This window comes from Cupressus sempervirens, chromosome 11, assembly GCF_028749045.1.
Source record: "Cupressus sempervirens isolate cs-2001-9-10 chromosome 11, ASM2874904v1, whole genome shotgun sequence".
NCBI classification, from domain to species: domain Eukaryota; kingdom Viridiplantae; phylum Streptophyta; class Pinopsida; order Cupressales; family Cupressaceae; genus Cupressus; species Cupressus sempervirens.
The window spans coordinates 516,063,757-516,086,014 of NC_143128.1; positions in this window are offsets into that span (position 1 = coordinate 516,063,757).

The following is a 22,258-nucleotide window of genomic DNA, read 5'->3' on the forward strand; positions in this document are numbered from 1 at the left end:
TCAATCTTTTGATTGATGAAAACTAGTCATCAAGAGTGGACTGAACACTAGCATCCACTTCCAATATTGTCTTTGCAGATTTTTTCTTTCTACCTCTATTTTTTGGAGTCTTCTTCACTGTGGTGACAGTAGTAGGGTATTGATCTAATGATGAATTAATTGAGAAGTCAAAATACCCTCTATCCATGTTATTTCCATTTTTTTGACTAATTTCTAATTTTTTACTAGTAGGATCCATCACATCTACATCATTCAATTCATTCAAAATATGGCCTTCTTCAGAGAGATTACTTGTCCCTATTTGAGGTTCTACAAAATCATTGATCCAAAAATAATCTAAAGGAAGCTCCAATTTATTCATACCATTCAAACTTTGACCTTCTTCAATATTATTAGATGCTAACAATTTAGAATGGATGAGAGCATTAATATAAGGAATCAGTTGTTCCTTCCACTACTACATTTAGACCTTGGGGATTTTCCACATTCACTAATTGAGTCCCATTTGGACAATTAAATTTATTAATAGACATTATGTGATTTGGGTGAATAATTTCCTTTATAAAAACCCCTTTCTCAATTTCAATTTCATAAATAAAGTTAGATGCAAAAGTTGTTGATAGAGTTGTGGCTACTTTCAAAAGTTGATGCTAGGGGATCTTCTTACCTTTTGGTAGGTTTACTATGATAGGTGATATCATGCACTATCATGTCCAACAGTAGAGAAGGGATCTCATCAGGCTCAGGATTGTCTAGACCCATCAATAGTAATGCAGTCTTAGAGCTCATGCTCATATTTATATTATTCCTCCAATAGTTCCAGAAGAAGCACAATAATGCCAAAAATTGAATTAAGAAATTAAAATAATTAGTGGGAACAAAATCTTTTTGAAAAGGAACCATGGCCTAACTAAGAAAAACCTAATCAAAAGCCACTAGATTCTACATAAATACTTGGAAGAGTTTTATATTTGCCCATGCATATTTTAGTAGATATGTGGAATGATCACAACATATCTCTAATTTCAAAGTTTATTATACTTTATTACAATAGTTTACATTTTCTTTAAAGAAAAATTGTATAGAGAGAAAGAGGTTAATGAATTAGAAATAAATACAAAAAATATAAAAATATATACAAATCTATAAATTCAATATCACAACCTTTCTTTCTTAAATTAATTTAATAAATTTAATTACATCTTTACAAAATGTCGGGGTGTTATTTTTCACTTATATTCTTTGTACAAACAACTCTAAAATGGTGTGTGTGGGGATATTTATCAGGCTAGACAAAAGGCACTTAATTATAAAAATTTCAAAAAAAAATTAATTATTTATAATTTTTCTCAAACTAATGTCTCCATAGTAAGAGTATGCAATGCATTATCTATTCAAAAAAAAAGATTGTTGAGATTACATGAATTCATTGTAAGGAGATTTTGGAAAGTTAATTGTTGATCATGCACTTATCATGAAAAATGGTTAACAACTTATCATTTCATTCAATCTCCCCATACATGATTATAGGGAAGCAGTGTCAATTTCCTACTTAACTCTACAAAATTTATTTTTGAAGTATTATATGGGGGGCTGACTCCAAAGAACAAAAAGGTTTTAAACTTCAAAAAACAAGATATGACTATAGCATAATTGATGGTCATATTTGTCCTTAAGCTAATATGTGGAAAACACTATAAAATAGACAAAAACACCTAAACAAAACACTGCTATTAGTTGACATAAAAATAAAAACTAAAACCCCATGGGCTACCAAGTTCATAGCTATGAGCATAAAAAAAAACAAAAAAAAACACTATCACTAGGGCTAGCTTCCCTCTTCATGCCCATGATTGTCCTCATTTTCCTTAGGAGCATCCTTATCCACATCCTCTATTGAAAACTCAACCAAATTTTTGAATCTTTCACAAATACCACCTTTATTGTCAACTAGGTTCTTCATAGGTTTCTCTAGCCTTTCTAGTCTGGCCTTATTGTGGTTATGATTTCCTTTCTTCCTAGCATCTTTGGTGGTTTCTTTCCTAGGGGAAATGATATCCTCCCCAGACTTCTAGCCAGGGTAGCCTCCAAGGTGTCAGAGGTATGGGAAAGGCTAAGAGGGTTGAGGAAAGGCTTGTTGTTCTAAGGTACTCTACAAAATCTATTGCAGGAAGAGTTCTAATATAGATATCTACAATTTTCTTAGATGAAATAAAAATTTGTAGCCCCACATTCTCTTCTTGTAGTAGATAAGGAATAAAATGATCATGAGTTAGAAATGAAATTGTTGATGAGTCTTGATCTATAGTCCATCCTTACTATACTAGTTTCTTTATCATGCCAATAATAGTATTGTTATGATATAAAATGGTAGTTTTCTAATCCTATCCAACTAAAGATCCTCTATATCATACCAGCTCAAATAGATTGACAACTTGTTGGTTATATCCCAATATTATTTTTTTCCTTTACCAAAGATAGATCCATTCTAGGTTGTTACATTGTACCCAATGTAATAGCTCCATAACCATGAGAGATAATATAAGCATAGATAAAAATTTAATCATCCAAATATTTAGCCAAATTTGAATTTGTATGATGTAGAAGATAAAAAATTTTATTGGACTATAGTACCACTCACATATCTTAGGATGCATTTTATAGTATTCCAATGGGTCCCATTCATATCTTGCATAAACCTAGAAATAAGGCTCAACATACATAATATCAAGTCTTATGTGAGGCTCCCAACTAAACCTTTTTATAAAGTGGCATCAAGTTTGGATCTAGGACCTTCCTTGTTAAATTTCACCCAAGGGATATAGGAGTGATAATTGAACTTCATGATAGGGTTCTAAACTTCTCTATTAAAATAACAATATACTTGGATTAAGAAATTAGTATAGCTTTCGAGTGTTGTTGCACTTTTGTGCACATAAAATACAGTATGACTCCTATATGAGACATCTCAAATTCTCACTTCATATCAACCTGAAATTTCTCCATAAAATGTTTTCTATTAATTGTATAAAAAACATCACCAACATAGTGAAAAATAATGAGAAAATGATATTTAAATTAATGGATATAGATGTTGGCTCAGAGGGACTTTGATAAAATTCTTCCTTCAAGGAATAACTATCAATTATTGCATACTAGGAAAATGGGGCTTGCTTCAACCCATAGAATTATTTTTTCAAGTTTTAAAACAAGCAATTTGTACCTTGAATATTATATCACATAAGTTAGTCCATTTGAAAAATTCTGCACTTGGATTATGGACCAATAGAAAAAGATAGTCTAATTGTATTAAATCGTTCAACTATAAAAATGTCTTAAACTAATCTACTTGAAGATTTAGAGAAAATATTTTGGCAACTAATCTTGTCATGTGTCTTTTCATTCAATAATCACCATGATACGTTACCTTCTAGACCCATTTTACACCAATAACTTGTCCATCCTTAGGAAGCTTTGTGAACTCTTGTGCACTGTTCTTCCCAAATAAATGCATCTCACCTTTCATAGCATCAATCCAAAGTTTGTTTTGGACCACTTCTTTCTATGAAAAACTATTCAACATGAATGGAAAAGCATAAAGATAATTTGATCACTAGGATCATGTTTGAGATCCTCTCATTATAATCATTTATTGTTTCCTCAAACTATAACTATTACTAGTAGATGATCTATCTAGAGAGAATGGTGTACTTGAACCTAATAAGTTCATGGCTGAATTTTTTGCTAGAGTTAGAAAGTTTACTTGAAGCTCTGCTTTAGAGGGAACATTAATATCTTCATTACACATGATGAATGATGTTTATTGTGGAGTACCTTTGTCCCAGTTCCATACCCCCACTAATCATCAAAACTCTCATCATGAATAATTATCCATTAATGTGTCTAAGTATTGTAGAATTTTTATCCCTTAGTTGCATCAAAATAATCTACAAAAGTATTATGTTGAGATATTGCATCTAACTTCTTCCATTTCTAATCTAGAACATGAATATAGACAAGATAAACAATTATTTGAATGTGAGCAATTAAGGCTTAGGACTCCTCCATGCTTTCTTTGGTGTTATGTTATTTAATAACATTGTAATGATTTTATTAAAATTATAGATTGGTGTAACAATTGCTACTCTCCAATAATAATTAGGAAGAAATTTTCTCTTTAACATGATTTGGGATATCTTCATAATGGTGTCATTTTTTTGGCAAGTATAAGATACAATAAGCCCTTTTAAAATACCATTAGTAGTAGAAAAAAATAGAATATTTATCTAGTGTAAATGTTTTTGCTCAATATGTATAGATTATTTTAAGAAGTATATCTTGAAGTATCTAAATAACCCATTATTTTTGGATTTCCAAGAAAGGTAGGTGAGAAAAGTCTTTACATCATTATAAAATGGAAGAGAGAGTTTTTGTAATGATTAAAGAATCTTGCACAAGTATCTCCAAATTATTCCAAGAGAGAAGTTTTGGCCTATAAAACATTTTCATGATTAGCCAAGGGGGAAGATCAGCCCACTAGTCTTCACAAAAAAAAAATGTTCTCTAATATCACAATCCATGCCACATGAAGGGTTGAATAACTTGCTTACTCTTTTATGAGGAAACTCCAAAAGGATGATTCCTAAAGGGTTGAGTTAGGATCACTCCCAATGGAGTATTTTTATAAGAACTTCATAAATATATGTTCACTTAATATGAAGAAGGTGACCATGGCTCTTGAGAAAACCAAAGATGAAGCTAAGATAATGGAGATTTAAAATGCAAGGCTCTTAAGAAGAATTTTTATGTTTGGGTTTTTCTCTTGGTTTGTTGTGTTTTTGGTCTTACTCTAGTCATTATTGCTAGCCTCTTGGTTTTAATCCTATTCTATTTACTAGTTTACTAGAAATTAAATTGGAATATCTTTTTTCTTGCTTAATTGTACTTATAGACTCTATCATTCATCTCATCTAATTTTTTATATTCTTAATTTACATTTTTGTCTATATTTAATTTATGAATAAATTTCTCTACCTAATGAACTATGTCTTAGGGTGCTAGTCATGATGTATTTTTAAAGAGAATGTAGATATGACTTGATTAAGAGAAGTTTAAAGCCTCATACTGAATAACTACATCTCTAGTCTTGCTAGATTGACTCTATTAAGACCTTGTCATAACATGATGATAAATACCAAAAGAAACCAAGGATTTCATTGTCTGATATTTTAAGTGGGGGACAAACATGAAAAACTTAAGTTGTGATATGAATGATAGGGCCCATCTGGATAATTTAATTCGAAATCCCATTTTTTGTGGTGCTCTCCATCAAGAAACCCCAATTATCTATCACATTTTTTTCATGATCTCCAATACAAAACCTCCATTAGCTATGTCAGGTGATTTCATTATATCTTATTTTAACACTCATGAAAAACATCTTATTGCATTGGATATAGTGCAAAATTCCACATGCAAACCCTTCTTTCTCTTAGAAAATGATTTTTGGAACTATGGTTGCCTAAGAAAATGTAATTATTTTATTGAATATTTCTTATTCCATGTTGCAAAGAGACTAAGCATGAAGTTCGAAAAGACATCTAGAGTTTCTTTTATAGAATCAATGCAATGCTAGAAGTTTTGACATTCCTAGACATGTTGGGCATGTGATGAGATTATGCTGAAGAATCAAGAATGCATTGAGCTATAAAATTCTACTTCTTTTAAAAGAAGATAACTCAAAATCAAAAGGATAGTAGAGATATATTTATATTAAAGGAGAAGACATCTCCGCAAATGTGTTCTAATGAGAAATACATGAGAAGATATTTCTTCTCTTAATATTATTTTGTGATGGAATGTAGTTCAAAAGGATATTATCATCACCATGATCAAAATTGTCATCATGTACTAGATTACCTCTTCCTAACATTAAGTGCTTTCTAGAACAAAGATTGAATTATGGTGACTTTTTATCTCATAAGCATATATGTGAAAATATATATAACAATTTCAATAACTCTATAGGGAAAGAACTAGTAAGAAAACCCTACTTCCTTGTTAACATACAAAAGAGAAAAGCTAATTTGATAATGAGCTGCTCAAAATGATATCTGAAGTGCATACCAAAAGATAAGAATAGGAACTATCAAAGATCCAAAAAACCATTAGCTCATAATTAAATGATATATCAATAATCCCTAAATAACACGTGGTGACTACTACCAACTACCCTTAATTCCTCAAGCCAATCTTTCAAGTTAACTAGCTTTTCTAACTACTTGTGCATAATATGAGAAACATGAAAATTTTGAAAAGAATCTAAAAAATGCAATACATTATTTAAAAATGTAAGAAGCATTCACAATTGCCACAGAACTTACTTTTCCAGCCTCAAGCCTTACTATAAAGCAGAAAACTCTACAAAATTATTAGTCCCTTGAAGAATAAGAGAGCATTTAATAGCATAAAGACTTCCCCAATGATCTCTAATGAAGATGTGGATTCCTAGAGGCCTAGTTTACCTCTTTGTACGCTATCAAAATTAATTTTCACAAAGTCATTAACTGCAGGAACCCACTTAACACTTTTCCTAGCTATGAAAGTCACAACATTCCACTACGGAAGTGATTCAAAAGGAATCACAATTCCCTTCAACTGTTTCACTCCTTACCCATCCCACGCTGAAAAGAAGAACTTACATTTAATAGTTCCTAGATTGGCATTGAAAACTTCTGAGACTGAATTTTATATACCCTTAAACACATTGAATTATATAATCTTGGATGTAAACTAACTAAGAAGGTAACTATTGTCACCAATAGTCACATCATCGCCCAAGCCTGGGGCCCTCTTTTGTCTCTTGGTCTTGTCCTTTTGGCTTTAGTTCTTGGTAGTATTGGGTTAAATCTTCTAAAGTTCGCTCTTTCAAATGAGAATTGGTAAAATTGGCCAGATGTGAAAACTGTTGTCCATGTGGCTCTGAGAATGGAAATTATTTGCTTGTTTGAGAATTGAATGTCTTGACTTACTATTTTTAGAAACTCTATTATTAGTAAGTCTATTTTTAGTAAATTTCATTGCCTCTCAGATTGGCCTTATTTTGACTTTGGGACAACTTACTATTTTTAGTAAGTCTATTTTTAGTAAATTTCATTACCTCTCAGATTGGCCTTATTTTGACTTTGGGACAACTTACTATTTTTAGAATGTCTATTTATGGCAGGTCTATTTCTGCAACAAGTGAGCTATGGTTGATAAAGAGCCAAAAGGGTACATGTGTCTATATCGAAAAGAATGAGCAAGCATGACAGTCAATCAAGAAAAAAAAATGCTCAAGTTTGGAATCACCCATGAAATATCCAAAAGTAGAAAGGCATGAAGATAATAGAAAAAATGGTTGTCTTGGAATTCTTCCATCATGGACAAAATCCATGATCACTCAAAAAGTCTCGCCTTGGAGAAAAATGGTTGTTGCAAAATTCTTCCATCATGGACAAAATCCATGATCACTCAAAAAGTCTCACCTTGGAGAAAAATGGTTGTTGCGGAATTCTTCCATCATGGACAAAATCCATGATCTCTCAAAAAATCTAGCCTTGGAGAAAAATGGTTGTTGTGGAATTCTTCCATCATGGACAAAATCCATGATCTCTCAAAAAATCCAGCCTTGGAGAAAAATGGTTGTTGCGGAATTCTTCCATCATGGACAAAATCCATGATCTCTCAAAAAATCCAGCCTTGGAGAAAAATGGTTGTTGCGGAATTCTTCCATCATGGACAAAATCCATGACCACTCAAAATTTCCATGAGCAAGAGAATTAGAAATCATGGAAGCAAATATGGCTAAGTGTTGGAGATTTGTCCTTCATAGAAGCAAAAACAAAAAAGTGCTAGAAATTCCTCCTTGATGAAAGAAAAATTGCTAGTGTTGGAAGTTTCTCCTTCATGGAAGAAAAATTGGCTAAGTGTTGGAAACTTTCTCCTTCATGGAAGAAAAAATGGCTAAGTATTGGAAACTTTCTCCTTCGTGGAAGAAAAACTGGCTAAGTGTTGGCAATTCCTCCTTGATGGAAGAAAAAATGCTAGTGTTGGAAGTTTCTCCTTCATGGAAGAAAAATTGGCTAAGTGTTGGAAACTTTCTCCTTCATGGAAGAAAAAATGGCTAAGTGTTGGAAACTTTCTCCTTCATGGAAGAAAAATTGGCTAAGTGTTGTCAATTCCTCCTTGATGGAAGAAAAAATGCTAGTGTTGGAAGTTTCTCCTTCATGGAAGAAAAATTGGCTAAGTGTTGGAAACTTTTTCCTTCATGGAAGAAAAAATGGCTAAGTGTTGGAAAATTTCTCCTTCATGGAAGGAAAACTGGCTAAGTGTTGAAGATTTCTCCTTCATGGAAGAATAAATGGCTAAGTGTTGGAAACTTTCTCCTTCATGGAAAAATGAAAAAAGATTAAGTGCTAGAAATTTCTCCTCCAGATCTTGAATTTCACCCTCTTCAAGTGTGTACCCAAGACTGGAAAAATGATTGATGATGATAAAAAAAGGGGGGAATTCTTCAAAATGTAAGAAAACACATAATATTGAATTGAAAGCATTTGAAGAAAAAGGAGGAGAAAGCTCTAGTTCTAGAAATTCAAGAAAGATGCTCAAATCCAAAATTCTAGTACTAAGTGATTCGGTCCCAGACATTCAAGGTTCAAAGATCAAAGTTCAAATCCAGAAATCCAAGAACATGGCTAAGGAAATTTTTGAAAGCTTTGCCAAGGAATCCAGTCAATTGAAAAATATTGTTGATAACATCAAGCAAGGAATATCAAATGCAGTTGCATCCTTGTTATCACAAAGATTAAGGGAAGAGGAAATGACAACTGATAATCTAAAAGTCAAGTTAGAGGAATTCTTTCAGCTAAACGTATATGGAAGAGATGATTTTGAGAACTTCTCCATCTTCTCAAATGCAATGCACACTACTAAGGACTTACTACTAGATTGGGATGAAAGCTTGGGAAAAGCAGAAAGAGCAATTGCAGTTCTAGAATTCAAGCAAGAATCTGCACCAAGCATCAGTATAGAGGAGTTGGAAATAGTATTAGATTGATTTTGATCTTTTAGGCAAAGAAATCAAGGATAGATGCGTTAAATGCAGAGTGGGTGTGCATAGGGATCATTTATTACACCCCACTCTTTCTTAAATTAGCATGCATGATGGGCATTTATTACCCACTATAGTAGTGGATTCCTTATGGCATTAATGTAGATTCTTTTCCATTGCCCTAACACTAATTAGGGCTGATGCGGCATGATCTCGGCCATCGGTTATTGTGATCATCCGGGTCACCCATTATAATCGAGGACCTATATAAAGACCTCATTTTCTCATTTGTAGGGGGAGATTTTTATGAGATTGTTGCTATGAGTTACTGAGATAATAAATTTTTCATTTGAGTTTGGTGAATACTTGACGTGTCTTACTGCTTGCTTGTTCTCCTAAAATTTCTTCAAGTAGATTAAGTTTAGCATAGTCAATGTGTGGTGATTACAATGGAGAATATGATGGTGTATTGATGAATTCCTTTGGTTCATACTTTTGACATTTTAGTGATTCTAATTTGTTGTGTAAAGTTAGCCTGAACCTCTTTCATGCATATGCTCAACTTCTATCATTTGTATAAATTGTTCTTTATGATGGTGTATGCAGTGATATAAAAATCTTTGGCATAATCCTTGAAGATTGCACTGGTTCATGTTTAGTTGTAGTATAACTTGGCGAAGCTGAATTCAGTAAATTGAGGAATTTGTCCACTAGAATACTATTTGTTGTTATCACTACCCTTAGGATTAGAATAGAATTCTTGAACCCCATCCTATTTAATTTCTGCATATTCTATGAAAAATCCAAAAAAAAAGGCGCTTCATTGCAAAACCTTAAGATAGCTCCCACATCCAATATGGCTTGAAATGAATATGAATAAACATGTAAGGCCCCTTGTGATCATCAAAAAATCACATCAACCACTGATCTTATCCACAGTCAAGACCTGGCATTAAAAGAACCTCGAAGTCATTGTATGATCTTCTAGCAATCTCAGCATACACAAGACTTTATTCAAGAGAGGATAAGATATTTCAGTATTTTGTTCTACTGTTTGGTGAGTCATAAAACACACATCAACAAAAACTAGCGCTAGAAGGAGGGCCTTAACTAAAAGATTTCATAGCAATTTTACATACTAGAGAACATTAATTCATCCTCGCCCAAGGTACATCAAAGATCCTTGAGATTCACCCCAGGAGTGCACGAATTACAAGAGTTGAGTTTTGATCCAAAGCCTAGGCGAGGAAATAAAGAAGTTTCTATGAGTCAGAATTCACCAAGTGTAGTTGATCTCACAAGGATATTCCAAGATCCACCACCTCAACATCAAGCACAAGGATCAATCCAAGGAGGAGTTCCACCAGGAGCTACACAAATTCAACAGTTATTTGTGCAAATACCTGTTTCACCTGCAATTGTCCAACAACAAGTTCCAACAATGGCCTAGCAATGGTGTCTGCAGAATGCATCACCCCTTGCAACATTTGCTGCATACAATAATATGCCAAATAATCCTGAACACTTTTGTTCTAAACTCTTTGTGAATGATGTGAATCGCACTCCTGATGAACACATTAAAATTTTTGAGGATGTCCTCCAGAATAGAAACGTGCAAGATGAGGATGTTGCATGTAGACTATTCCCTTATTAATTGGGTGAGGAAGCATTTTACTGGTATATCAACCTACCTTCAAATTCAATATAGACTTGGCAACAATTGAAGGATGCATTCCTCGAGAAGTTTAGATTGCCTATCACCCCTACAGAATTGTATAGACAATTTATCGATATAAGGAGACAAGAACGTGAATCAATTGGTGCTTTCAATAATCTATTTCAAAGGGCTTATTCAAGATTGCGTGATCCATATCACATAGGAGATGATGTAGCATGACCTATCTACTATGCAGCCCTAGATTGTTTCATAACTATGTTTGTTCAAAAAACTCATCCGGCTCCTGCTAGTTTGATCCAAGCATATGCTGAAGCAGAGAAAGTTAGTTTACAATCACCAACAACAATGAATGGAGCACCTTGCTATTTTGGAAATGCAAATGCATTGAATCAAGGAGTTTTGAATTATGCTCTGACTATCAATCCAATTCCTGCCCCTTCGAGCCAGTTGGTGTTGCATCCTGGAGCACCTATGTCGCAGGCAATGCCTACACAACCAATTTATCTCCAGAACACAATGTAACGCCCCGCTCGGGAACCCAAGAGAAATAAACCTAACATGTTACAATGTTTACTGAACTATTTTTTATTTTTTTTTTTGAAGTTTAAACAACATCAAGATAACATTAATGCGGAAGCAATATGAACATACACAACAAATACACATTTGCAATTACAGATATAGTTTCAATTCCTCAAAGGTTCCTTTACGTTGAGTCACATTTAATAATCTTAAATTAATTAGTTTAAGTTTCGAGTACAATGTCTCAAGATCATAAAGGAATAACAGATACATAGTCGCATAAGCAAATGCATAAGTATAAACAATACAATGAAAGTACATCCAATCAATAACATCCACTGCACATGTCGCAGGGTATGTGAAAATAGATACTGTACAACAGAATACATGATAACATATATACTTCATCTGAAAAGAAGTCTCTGAGATAAGAAGTAAGAATGATAAAGGTACATCTTCTACAACGAACATCCAACAGTTGGCAATGTGAAGGGGAACCCAAATGGTAAGAAGGCACTACCTCCCGACCGCGTGGTTACCTAGTCAGGCTTCCACTCCCACCGTGCAGGGAAGATAATGAACGATCCACAAACGGCTATCAAACATAAAACACTCCTAGGCATGGAATACCTACTAGCCAAAACTATCTCAAAGGTAACACATACTACTCAAGAAGATAAAATAAACCAGAAAGAAAGAACACTCAATCCAATACTGACATCACATAACCAAACATCATACACAAACCAAGTATAAACCAAATACCAAGATCACAAGATAAAGTCAACAAAAGATAATCCTCCTCAAGTCAAAAACCACATGTCAAAAGTACAACATAATGAAACACCAATCATCATCAATGAAAGTAAGTAACCACAATAAACACATCCAACAATAGATACACCACCAACAATAAGTACACCACATCCAACAATAAGTACACCACCAGAGATACACAAAAACTACAGAGGAGACTTAGGCTACATACTAGGGAGTGTCATCACATGGCTGCTTGAGTTACCCTGGACTGATCTCTTAATAGACCCCGGACCCTCAAGCGTTGAGTTACCCTGGACTGGTTACTCTGAACCCCGGACCCTCAACATCACACATATGGAAACTAGAAAGCCCTCTCAAGAAGACGAGGCACTCATCTCATTCCCATCCTTAGTCTATACAAGCACTCAAGGCATGGGTAAATCAAAAATCTCTAACTTATCTTTTTAGTGTGTTTTCCCCCCATAAATTTTAATTACTAGGTTATCACTTATTACATAACTTGCATTAGGTTACCTTGGCACTGACCACTTTGGGTCCCGGACCCCTATGCAAGCCACTCCCAAGTCACGTACCTAAACAACCTCTCCTAAGCACATAAAAACACAGTTGTGTCCCATACCACAACACTCATAAAGATCAAACTCGGTTCCTTAACAGGAAACCCAAAAATAAGATGGCAAACCCAAGTACACATAATTGCTCCACAAAGTAAATCTCATAAATATAATTTCAATATGAATCACAAAACACATTATGACATCCAGCCATATAAATAGTATAAAATAAATCTCACAAAAATCTCTGGTGTACCCTCTAGACTGGTCGACATCTAATCAACCTCAAAAATCCAAAAGCACAGACAATACATGCAAATAATATAATTTCATGGTTTGCATTTGATTTGAAATACACAATAGAGTTACCAGTAGAGCTTCAGTTTTAATTTGTGTTTCAAAGCATAAATTTTAAGTAAATAAGTCTCAAAGATCACCCATACAAATTATCTCGTTCTTAGTTTGAATTTTACCCTTATTGATTTTTTTAGTCAATTTCCTAAAAACAATCAAAGAATAATTTATTTAAATTATTAAATTAATACTTGCTGATTCTTAAAGATATAACCTACTACTTTTATCAATATTAAATACATTTGTCTCTTAACTGAACATCTTATATTATTAATTAATTCTCATTAAATAAAATTTAACTAGATTAATTAACAATCTCTAACTTTGTTAATATTCATTAATTATAATTTTAAACAAATTTAATATAATTAAATAAGTATATTATTATATATAATATTAAAAATTATTATTGAAAATCATAATATTTAAAATTAATAATTAAAAATTTAATTTTAATATAAATTAATTTTAACTAACTTAAATAATATAAAAAAAACATAATATTAAAACTTTTTAAAAGAAACAACCTACGGCTTAATAATCGCCGACCCTTATAAAGGGTGGCTGTCGTGGTGGCTTCGCTGCTGCAGTAGCAGTAGCGTACTGCCTTTACGACAGTACCTGCTGCTACGGCAGCAGTCATAGCTGCCGTGCAGCATACCTTATGCCGCCGATCCAAGGAAATGGGTGGGGTACGGTGGGGTACCCACCCCAAATTATATTATTTATTATTTTTTTTCTTTTTCTTAATTTAATTTAATTTATAATTTAATACAATTGCTATATATGTTTTTATAAAATTATTATATATGATGTTTAAGAGGAGTTTTGTAAATTTATAAATTACAATTTTTATTTTATTAAAATATATGATACTCATTTTAAACAAACTCCACAATAATATATATATATATATATATATATATATATATCACATTATTAATCTAATAGGAACACTAAGTTTAATTATTCGAATTTCTAATTCAAAATTTTCTTTTTATTTCAAACCCTTTCTCAGATTAATATCGTTCTTAAAGTCTATTAGAAAAAAAAAGACAACATTTATCTTCTAAATCTCAAACCCGATTTCAAAATCCAATAGATTATTGTATTTGCTTGATTTCTTATTAAATCTTATTCTTATTAAACATACAACCCTCTAAAGTAAACTCAGCAAGGTATCCATTAAGTCCATGTACAGATATTTCTCAATCAAGAACAAATATTTGCATACCAGGAAAACAACACATGCAAAAGACACGGAGCAGACAGAAGTTTGAAAAGCGAAAACTACTATACAATTAAATCACAAGATCCTACCTGGATCTGATGCTAACCTCTGACAACTAAATGCAAATTCCTACCGCAAGCAAAATCTTTCAAGCCACGTAAAATCCTTTTCCTTCAAAAGCCTTCGAGTTGCTCTCCATAAATCTGTGTGTGCCCTAAAATCTGTGTCTGAAAAACTTGTGTCCCCAATAATGACCCGAAAACCCTCTAATATAGAATCTAATTACCCTTTAGGGTTTCTAACTCCACAACTCTAAAATTACAATTATTTTATTTAATTAATTCATTCATGCACAATTAATTTCCCTTTTAATTAAAATTATTATTTTATTATTCCTTTCATGCACGTTAAGTGAATTGTTAAATTACTTTATTTAACTTTCCACTTTACTTTAATAAATTTATAACTTTTTTAAATCTCATGTGCACATTATTAAAATATCTTTATTCAAGTTCACATGTTTTTCTTTTAAATTAATTTCTATATTTTAAACTTATTCATGCGAACTTAAAACATATTCATAATTTAATATCTTTTTCCTTTTTAATATATTTTGAACATTTAATTTGATAAATATTTATTAACTTAAATAACAATAATATTTAGCATTTATTTAAAAATGAACTCTAAATATATTATTATTAAATTAAATAAATATTATCATGTTCTAAATTTAATCTTAAAACTTTTATCTTCCAATACAATTCTTTATATTTAATTAATTTATCAATTAATTAAATATAATTAAATATTCAAAAAGTCATAATAATTCTTCATTAAATTAAATTATTAATTTAATCTATTAATTAGACTTAATTAATAGAAATTCATCAAAGACTCACAAAACAACATACGCACAAAAGACTCACGGATTTAAAAAGGGTAGACAGTTTGTTACGAGTCCTCCTTGCAGGACAAGTATTATAGGCTTATGGCTAGGATTGGACCTGATTATTATCTTCCCATTCTTACCATTTGAGTATTTGTAATAGGGCACGCTCATCCTGGCAATTCAGGGAAGTCGATGTCCGGTACCTGCATCCTGCATAAAAGACGAGCATGTACATGTATATAATATATCTAAACTAAACAGACAATGGCGAGGAGTGGTTCATCGTGTAGATCCCGACTAGCAGGTGACTACGACTCCCTCCCTTAACCACATCAAACACGTCAGACAGAAAGATAAAATAAACACGCACACCATACACATGCAAGTATGGGGTAAGTATCGTAAAAATCACAAGTCTAACATCAAATGCGTACATATAATAATGCATTTCTATCAATACAACATAATCATCATTAAAGACATCATGTTAACATTTTTATGAAAGAAACCACATTTACTAACTAGGAATCATCAAAATACCATTAACAACACATGAATAAAATCAACTAAGCAATAATAACTGATGCATTTGTAATTCAAGACATGAAATAATATCATAATATTGTAAATCCAATATCTCTAAACTAATCAATGCATAAAATCAACCTAAAAGAATTTGACAATGATAACAGCAATGCAAACTAGGGGCAGGCACTACACACAACAAATTCTACAAGGACCCAAGAGGAAAAAGATGAGATGAGAGATCTGATTGAACAAGTGAAAAAGTTGTCCACTGAGGTCACTTACCTTAGAAATCAAAATAATCAGTTGCAAAATGCACAAAGAAATTATTAGTCATATCAAGGTAGCAACCGAGGTTATCAAGGGAATACCCCTCCAAATCATGATAGTAATCAAGGACACAACCAAGGATTCAATGAAGGCAATCAAGGATATCGTAATAATAACCAAGGTCATCAAAGAAGATCATGGAACACTAATCCAAATAATGGAGGCATACCATCACCATTGGATAATCCTCCATCTGAGAATCGCCTAGCTGATAAAGTTTTCTTAGTAGAAGCTGCACTATCTAGATGGTGTAGATTACATGAGACTAGTCAACATTCTGAATTACAGTGTCACGAATTTCAAAGAGTAGCGAATATTTTCAAGGGAGAAGTGAGGAACACTACCACATCTGAGAATCCTCCTCCTACGAGATATGAAATAGTACCCTCACCAAGATATGACCAAGCATTGGTTTTTGATGATTTTAAGTTTTCTCCTCCTAATTCTTAAGATTACATGCCAATACAAGCTAATCATAAATTCCCACCAACTTCAGCAAATAGTCCTATAGAGATGCTGCATTATCAAGTCCCACCAGAAAATCAACCTCCACCAGTATCCGCAAATGAATCACTATAGAAGGATGGATTTTTATTCCCTCCTCTATATAATAGTGTCTTGGTGGAAGGGACAAGTGAAGTGCAAGCTTATAAACAAACATCTGGTAATACTCCAATAAAGACATATCAGAGGAATTATAGGAACCATGAGCCATTAACATCATCAGTTCCTCCAAATAACTTTTCAGCTCCCCCGCATCCAAATGCGAACAATAATCCTGAGCCTCTTAGAGACTCCCCTGAATATCAACAACACACAGGCTCTCAAGGAGATAGAGGCCAATCTCCCATGATGAATTTTTCACAAAATGATAAAGGAAAGAATAATCTTTAATCCTCTGCTCAACAAGGAGAATAAAGGAAATGTGAAAATTCAGGACAAACACAGAAAGGAAGTCCTTCTAGACAGGAATTGAAAAAGTTGAGTTCTTATGTAGTAGAGGAATTCAAGAAAATTAGAGTAAGTCTTCCACTATATGAATTGATGAAGATTTCAAAAATTAGAGATACATTATTGGAAAGCTTCAATGACGCCCCCACAAAGATTGTTTCTCAAAATGTATCACATCCTCCAAGAGGGGTATCCAATGTCCAACAATACAATTTTGTGCAAAACACCAATGTTGCAGATGATGTATCACCATATGCATCTAAGCTTGCTCAGAATCCTTCAAGTTTCATTGGAATGGTGCAAAACTCTCAAGATGATCAAAAGGTTACATCAAATGGACAAGTATCTTCAAAGGATCCATCACTAGAAATGATCAAAGATAATTCTCCTATAGTGGAAAGTTCCATGACAACTCAAAATGGGAGAAATTATATACATAACAATGAGACATTTGATTCAAAAGGGCAGAAGCCAGTGGTTTTTTATCAAGGGAAGGAGGAACCTGCACCTTTCCTAGTATCTATTAGAATTTTTGAAAAAATATTACATAATTGTTTAATTGACTCTGGTGCATCAAGTAATGTAATGCCATTGGACATATGTAGAAAGTTGGGATTGATTCCACTTCAGACTGACAAGAAAGTCATACAATTGGATAAAATTGAAGTCCTAGTCGTGGGAGAGTTGAATAATATTTACATGCAATTGGCCTCTAATCCACGTGTTCAAAGTTGTATTGACATATCTGTTGTGGATATTCCTGAAGGGTATGGCATGCTTCTTAGTAGAGATTGGGCAAGGAAATTGAATGGTTATATTGCAACGGACTTTTCACACATGTGGCTCCCATGGAAGGGAATTCCCAATCAGATAAGGATAGAGAGCACTCCAAGGCTCCGGTTGTTGATCACTAAGTATGGTGAACACAATGAGACCTTGTTTATGGAAACCACTTTGGGATCATATATTCCCAAAACTGGAGAAGTTTTAATGTTGCAAGGTTACAATCAAGAGGGATGTCCTGGTGTGACTCCAATTTTTGCTAAGGTACCAGTTATGGATAATTAGAACCATCACTGAATGAAGGAATGTTTGATAATTTTAGGAATTTTGTCCTAAAAAGCATTAAGCAGGAAGTTGAACTAGGAAAATATGCATCCATTCAAAATCTATTATTACCCAATTAGTGTAGAATACATGATGCTTTTCATTCTAAGATATCATGAACCATGTGCAAAGAAGCAATTGCACAAGTTTCTAAAATGGTTCCACAAGCATGGATAGCAAAAAATGTGGTCAGAATGAACTCTTCCTGTATGAAAATTTTAGACCCACAGTAAGAAAGAATTTGAGAAGGTAAAATAGGACAAGAAGAACATCAAAAAGAATCCAAGGATTCAAAGGTAAGATCACCCATGGAATATGAAAATGATCAAGTATGGACTCTATCCTTTGATGGATCCAAATCAAAGAAAGGTAGTGGAGCTAGTGTTGAACTCATCAGACCAACCGAAGAAACATAATTGGCAGCACATAGGTTGCAATTCCATTGTACTAATAATGTGGTTGAGTATGAGTCATTGGTCATTGGATTGCTCTTCACTATCAAAAAGGGTGCCAAAATCCTACATGTACGTGGAAATTCAGACATAGTCATTGGGCAAGTATGCAAGAAATATACATGCCATTATAAAAGATTGGGCCGGTATCGCAATAGAGTTTGGGACCTAATCGAAAGCTTTGATGCTTTCAATATTAAAAGGATAAGTTGAACAAGCAATCCAGTAGCAAACTCTTTGGCTCAATCTGCAAGTTCATTACAACATCACAAATTTTCAAGTGTTTGAAGATGACAAGCATATTCTTGATTTTTTGACAAGCTCGAGGGTATTTGAAGCACAAGTCATAGATGAAGGAGAACAACAAAAAGCTCAATTTAAAATTGATGAGATTATAAATTTAAGGACAAATACCATTCCAAAAGGAATGATTGAACTAGAAAGAATTTTTGATGCCAGTAGACTAAGTTCCCTCAAGTACCAAAGTACTGAAGGAGGGGAATGTGAAAAGGTAAACTTGGGAACGAGAGAAAATGTCAAGAATGTATTTATCGGGAAAGTTTGTACCCCCATAGAAAAGGAGGAAATATTGAAGCTTATGAAGGAGTTCCCTGATATGATTGCTTGGGGATATGAAGATCTGAAGACATATGATATGTCTCTCATTACACATACTATTCCGTTAAAGCCAAATAGTAAACCATTTAGACAAAGGCAGAGACCAATGAATCCATTGTTAGAACCACTAATACATCAAGAAGTGAAGAAGTTATTGTCAACAAGGATTATATTCCCAGTTTGACACTCAACATGGGTTGCTAACCTTGTACCTGTTAGAAAGAAGAATGGAGAGATAAGGTTGTGTGTGGATTTTAGAAATCTCAATAAAGCTTCAGAGAAGGATAATTATCCAGTGCTGTCATTAGATGAAGTGATACAAGTTGTTAACAGTTCTCAAATGATGTCATTTTTAGATGGTTATTTTGGATATAACCAAGTGACGGTAGAAGAAGAAGATAGACTAAAGACGACATTCACAACTAAATGGGGTACATTTGCTTATAGAAGAATGCCTTTCGGTTTGATCAATGCAGGAGCTACTTTTCAAAGGGCCATGGATTATGCTTTCAGGGACTTGGTAAAGAAGTGCATCATCATATACATGGATGATCTCATAGTATTCTCTGGACATAGGGAAGATCACATCAATGATTTGAGGAGAATCTTCCAAAGATGTAGAAAATATGGGATTTCCTTGAATCCAAAGAAATGCATGTTTGCTTTCACTGAAGGGAAATTGTTAGGACATGTAATATTAGAATGAGGAATCTCAATTGATCCTGAGCGCATTGAGGCAATATCAAAGATAGGATTTCTAGCTAGTCAGAAAGAATTAAAGTCATTCTTTGGGAAAATTAACTTTGTGAGGAAGTTCATAACTGGATTTGCAAAGATAGTAAGGCCATTAAATGACATGCTAAAGAAAGGAGCAAGGATAGATTGGACCCCTATAGCAAAAAAGGCATTCGAAGAAATCAAGCAAGCAATTGTAGATGATCCTATTTTGTTGAGTCCTGACTATACCAAGCCTTTTTATATATATTCTTTTGCCTCAGAACATACTTGCGCAGCTATCATCACCCAAAAGGAAGATGATCAAGATGAACATCCTATTGCATTCATGAGTTCACCCATGAAAGATGTAGAATTGAGATATCCAAATGTTGAAAAACAAGCTTATGCTTTGGTTAAAGCAATAAAGAAATTCTGACATTACATCCTAAGAAGCAACGTTTATGCAATAGTTCCTGATGCAGCAGTAAAGACTTTGCTAATGCAGAATGAATTGGGAGAAAGAAGAGGAAAGTGGATGGCAATTATTCAAGAATATGAAATGGAGATACAACTAATGAAGTTGGTATGAGAACAAGCTCTAGCTCAAACCTTGTCTACAACTGGTCCAAGATTAGTACAACAAGTATATGTGTTAGAAGAAGTATCCCTAGATGAATGGTATGATGATATTGTTCATTATCTACTAAACCATAAGTCTCCATCACACTTGAACTTTGTTCAAAAGTGTTCATTGAGAATGAAGAGTCAAAATTTTATGCTTCAAGGATTTGTGCTATATAGAAAGAATCATGATGGTGTTTATTTGAGATGTGTTGGAAAGGAAGAGGCTGGACACATCATTAAGCATTTTCATAGTAAATATGGAACTAGTCATGGAAGTGGTCTGGCTATGGCTCATCAAATATCAAGAGCAAGGTATTATTGGCCAACCTTGTTTAAAGACACTTATGAACACGTGAAGACTTGTCACACATGTCAGATAGCTGCGACACGTGAAAGAAATCCTGCTATGCCATTACAACCTGTTATTGAAGTAAAACCGTTCGCAAAATGGGGGTTAGATTTCATCGGTCCCATCAATCCACCATCATTAGGACACCACTAGTATATCCTGACTACTATAGACTATTGCACCAGATGGACCAAGGCTCAATCACTAGAAAATTGTACAACGGAGGTTGTTATCAAATTTCTTGAAGAAAATATCATTACCAGGTTTGGATGTCCCCATGCATTTGTATGTGATAATGAGCCAACATTTAGATTGTTGAAGTTCTCAAATTGGACTTTTGACTATGGGATCACACTAAACTTTTCATCAAACCGCTATCCGCAAGGGAATGGATTGGCAGAATCAACAAACAAAAATCTATTGAGTGCAATGAAGAAGTTATTAGACAATAACCCTAGAGATTGGCATACACAGCTGAGATTCGCACTTTGGGCAGATAGGATTAGAATAAAGAGTTCTTTGGGGACATCTCCATATCATTTGGTCTACGGACAAGATCCATTTTTTCCTATCCAATTAAGAATTCCAACACTACGATTCATGCAAGATTTTATGGAAGGAGAAGATAGAGTGCAGACATGTTTGACCCAATTATTGTACTTGGAAGAGAAGAGGGACGAAGCATTGGAAAATTTTTGTAAACATCAAGGAGTTGTTAAGAGATGGTTTGACAAAATGGCAAAGGTTAAAGAATTTTGAATTTCAAATTTGGTACTTCACTGGGATAAGGCACATGAAAAGAAAGGTGGACATGACAAGTTTGATAATTTGTGGAAAGGTCCTTATCAGATTTCTAAAATTTTGGGAGATAATGCATTCAAGCTTAAGACTCTAACAGGAAAGGAAGTTCAGTTTCCCGTCAATGGGCAATTCCTTAAGCATTATTTATACCCTTAGGTTTTCTTTGAGAAACCTAACATGTACATAGTTAGTTTAGGTTTTCCTTTGTGGCGTGTTTTTGTTTTTGTTTTTTTTTTTTTTTAGTTAGATGGGGTTTGGTTTGTCTCCCCTCTCCTAGTTAGGAGTTTTGGCTTTGTGTAGTTTAGGTTTCTTTCCCTTGTTTGTTTTGTTTTATTTTTCCCTAGGTTGTCTTCCTTGGGTGGTTCGGTTTTTTCTCTTCTTTTGGTTTGGCTTCGGTTCTGGCTTTTGCTAGGTGGCTCATAGTTGTGAGAATTTTTTTGCAAGTGGAGTTATGTGATGATTTGGTTACTTCATCTGAAGATTTCACTAAGTTTGTTTATTTCATTTCTTGGATAATTGTTATGAAGAGCATTAGAATCATGGCTATCCTTCATATATTTTTAGTGGGTTAGAAAACATACTTGACTCAAAAGGTTAATCATACATTGTGTCTTGATGCATGAACTCTGAGGTTGCCACATATTTCACACTCTTAACTATTGCTCTAAGTCCATTTACGTGT